This window comes from Carassius gibelio, chromosome B13, assembly GCF_023724105.1.
Source record: "Carassius gibelio isolate Cgi1373 ecotype wild population from Czech Republic chromosome B13, carGib1.2-hapl.c, whole genome shotgun sequence".
NCBI classification, from domain to species: Eukaryota; Metazoa; Chordata; class Actinopteri; order Cypriniformes; family Cyprinidae; genus Carassius; species Carassius gibelio.
Window position 1 is genome coordinate 495,507 of NC_068408.1, and position 4,027 is coordinate 499,533.

Genomic DNA, 4,027 nt, shown 5'->3' on the forward strand with positions numbered 1-4,027 from the left:
TATTTGGTTGCATTGTTTCGAAACTTAATCGTAAACCTCATTTTGAGGTTTTAAACTGACTAAACGTATTACTTACTTGACTGATATTTGAATGTTTGATAGACTTGAGGTCAAGCGTAAAAGAACCGGTGAACCCCTTTTTTTTTTTTTTTTTTTTTTAACCGGTTTATTGAATTAAACCGTTCGAAAGGAACCGGTTTGTGGCAAAGAACTGCACTTCCCATTAGCATTTCGAATTAAGTGTTATGAACCCTAATTTCAATTTAAATTATGCATTATGTCTCTGTTTTAAATGATTGGTCGTGTTTGAAATTCTGCTTTGAGAAATGCACTGAGTGGTCAACACATAACACCACGTGCCAAATGCCGGAAGTTTTTTGTTCGTTGTGAATTTGCTGAAGCAATGGTCCAGGCACTGGCAGAGCGAGCCATCTCCTCATTAGAGATGAAAATCAAATATTAAATTAGTAAGTAGAGATTAAAATGCACATACTTCAGTACCTAACACTAAAATAAAACCTGTAATAATTGCAAATGTTATCCCGCATCACAGGTGGTCGTCGTGAAGCAGGTGGAAAGAGCGTCTTGACATGAAGATGCACTGAAAACCTTTACGCTGGTAGGTTAATGGTAAAATGCATGTGTAACATTATGGTTTGACTTAATGTTTTTATTTTAGTGTGATCTGCAAGAAGGGCTAGAGATAAAATGTTTGAGAATGTTCTTTATAATGTTTATGAACTACGCAAACATTAAATTGCAAACGTGACAAGCTGATAGAAACCGTGCCACTCTTGACTCTCATGGACCGTTTATCACCTCGGCATAAAAGAAAAGTGCACCGTGGAGATCTCGGATCGAATGCGTTTTTTCACTGACCGGCACACACAAATCACTAAACCGCGCTGAGAGGTCCAGTGAGAAGCGCGTGTGTGGGGTGTTTTTTTTTTTTTTTTTTAAATGCACGTCTCTGTCATTTGAACTCTTTTTAATGTCTGATCAGACTATGATTACATTATCAACCGCACTGAGGTGGAAAATAGAAGGCGGCTTTATTTTGGCAGAAATGTAGGATGCTCATGATTTTATAAAATTCTGAATTATATGTATTAAAGCAGTAATGGAATATAATTGCAGTATGATGATATAACCTTTTTGTGTACGTGTTATTTGTATACAATAGTCTATAATAAAACCATGATTATCTGTCTGGTTTTTACTTTTCATGCAGGACCAAAAACTCTGCCACTAAACTTCAGAGAAATAAAGCTTTAACTTATGGCGTTTCTCAATATCGACTGATATGAAAACTCTATAATGTTTTTGGGCCTATATTGCTCAGCCCTATTTCCAAGGTATAAACCCGTTTGAGGTACTAGCTCCCTGTAAGAACATCGGCGTGGTGTTAAATGTCCTGTTTTCCTCCGACAGCAGGACTATCAGACAGGCAGTTATCCTGAAGCAGGTGGGAAGAGACTCCATGAAGTATGCTGGTATGTTAAAGGGATAGTTGATCTAAAAATGAGAGTTTGCTGTTAATTTTGCTTCATTGTCCCATTGCTTTATAAGACCTCAATGTATCATCAGGAGCCACAATATTAATATTTTTTTCCTGTATATGGTTTTTTTTTTACAACTCTGTGCCAGTAGCTGTTGTCTTGCACTTATATGAATCACCGAGGTTTAACGTAAAATCTTTAGTGTTGAACTGAAGATAAAGTCACCTACATTTGGATGGCTTGAGGTTAAGTAAATTTAACAGCGTTTTTTCATTTTTGGGTGAAGTATTCCTTTACTTTGCACCTTTTTGAAATGTGAGTTTGGATGCATGTGAATCAGTTTTAATTTGTTTATTCCTCTTCTCTAGATGCCGGATGATCCTTGATGTGTTCAATGTATTCTACTTTCCATGGGGCAGAAAGACCTGCATCTTAAAACACTGTCTTTGGCAAACCTTTCTGGTGTTTTTTTTTTTTTTTTTTTTTTTTTTTCACAGAGTAGCTACTATTCACAAATGCTCTGCAAATTTTTATGCTCCAGACAGATTCACCTTTTGGCGACTGTTAAAATGTGACCTAATAATATGATCTTACTTTTATAAAAGCATGGTGCCTGTTAAGTACATTAAGAAGACAAACAAGTCGGTTCAGTGTGCTTTTAATTGTTCTGATACTCCCAAGTATTATTGTGTTTTTCTTTTTTTTTTTTTATATATTAAATGTAGTAATGTCAGTATACATCACCCAAATAAAGTTGTTGATGTGAAGAAAAGTTTTAATTATTTATAACTTTATTAAAGTCAAACACAATATATAAACTGGAATGTTTGAGTTTAGTCTGTTTGCCTTTAACGTTATCTGTACTTAGTTAACTCAATGAGAAGACCACATTAGGTGAACTCAAACGGAGTTGTCAATTTCCCATTACTCAATTAAACTGAGGGAATCACTTTCCTCAAATCATTTGAGTAGTCTCAACTTATTAGGGTTTACAGTCTGGCAAATAGACACTATAAATATTTATTCAAAATGTTACACATCTTCTATTTATTATCCTAGTGTATAGCCTGCATTTTTAGAGTTCAATACAATGCTATCAGATTCCGCTGACACGTGAGAGATGTTGGCTTCAATCAGTTTAGCAGGTCCTGTCAAAAGATATCCGCTGATACGCAAAAACCAGTTAACGCTGCTTTTTGTCTGATGCTATGAACTAACTTCCCTATTAACCAAGAGGGAAAACTAATCACAAGAAGAACAGGAAACCGGGAGACTGTCCTCCTAAAAACAACCACATATGTAATTTGTTCTAGCAGCATATACGACCTATTATGTTTTAAAATTAAGCAGCCTTATGACAGTCGTGTGTGTCATCAAATGACCTATTGACACTCATTACCACTCACAAAAAGGAGTGACCCAACAGTTCACTGAACATTGTTGCACAGGTTTGTAAACTTATTTTATGGCTTGTTTTTTTAAGGTACTGTTCTGATTCTCTGCAATTAATGTGAAAGTGCAGTTTGACGTTCTCTTTACAAATCTGTTGTGAATGCCAGTGAATGAATGTGTGGCAATCGCAACGAATGTGAAACGCCCAGTAAACCACAACACTTACCATAATTTTTACCATGATGTTTACTGTGGTTAAAGCACATTAACCACAATGCCGTGCCTTTAATACCTTTTTGTAATGTGATTGTAATTCAGTGTTTTTTTTCTTTTCTGTTTTGCAGTTTCTTCATATCACATTTATCTCCAGCTCCTACAACAACACTTAGTGTCCAGCGGCTCTTTATGAAGCTCTCTCAGAAGAAGAGGGGGAATACCTGTCAAAAGTGATTAATTTATGACCCTGTTGTCCCACCCCTTATGAATTATGATCCCAGATGTCAAACAGACACGTGTGACGTCCAGTTCCTGTTCCTGTTTTCCTTGATGTTTATGAATGTATATTCACTGTTGAAATAATAGGTTGACTCACTTAACTACTTATTCTTTTCTCCAAATTCATAAAAATGTCTATTTGAAACACTTAAATGTAATCATTAAGCATATATCTGAAGCAACTTACAAATGAGTATGATAGAAGCAACAAGTTCTGGATAGTCTAACGCAGTACACGTAGGAGTTTTTCAATCTACTGAATAAAAAGAAAACCAGTGGACAGAATAGAATGTACGAGCATAGACGGAAAATAATTAATAAGTAACAATCTTTCATGATTTCGAAACGGTACCACAGTGTATATAAAAACTAGGATAATATAATAATATAACGTAAATGTCTCGAGTGAAGAAAAGGTTTAAAGCAATTGTAGCTGCACTGGGTTGTAAATAATTAACTCAAATGGTATATAGGGAATTTGAATAATTAATCAGGAATATGATTAATATATCTCATATGACAGTTACATTAAAATTATTGAAGATGAAAAAAAGCTCAATTGCATATATCAATAACTCATTACAAGGCACTGTACTTTACTCATTAATATATCAATATTCCATTCTTCATATCAATTATAG

At 34.8% G+C, this 4,027-nt stretch overlaps 1 long non-coding RNA gene across 1 annotated transcript; it reads left to right on the forward strand.

The window, feature by feature from the left end:
- The first annotated feature begins 165 nt into the window (after nt 1–165).
- LOC127970336 (uncharacterized) lies at nt 166–2,316 on the forward strand. The gene is made up of 3 exons (XR_008156588.1): nt 166–619; nt 1,432–1,493; nt 1,868–2,316. It is a non-coding gene; the product is annotated as an uncharacterized LOC127970336 (long non-coding RNA).
- Nucleotides 2,317–4,027: the final 1,711 nt, after the last annotated feature.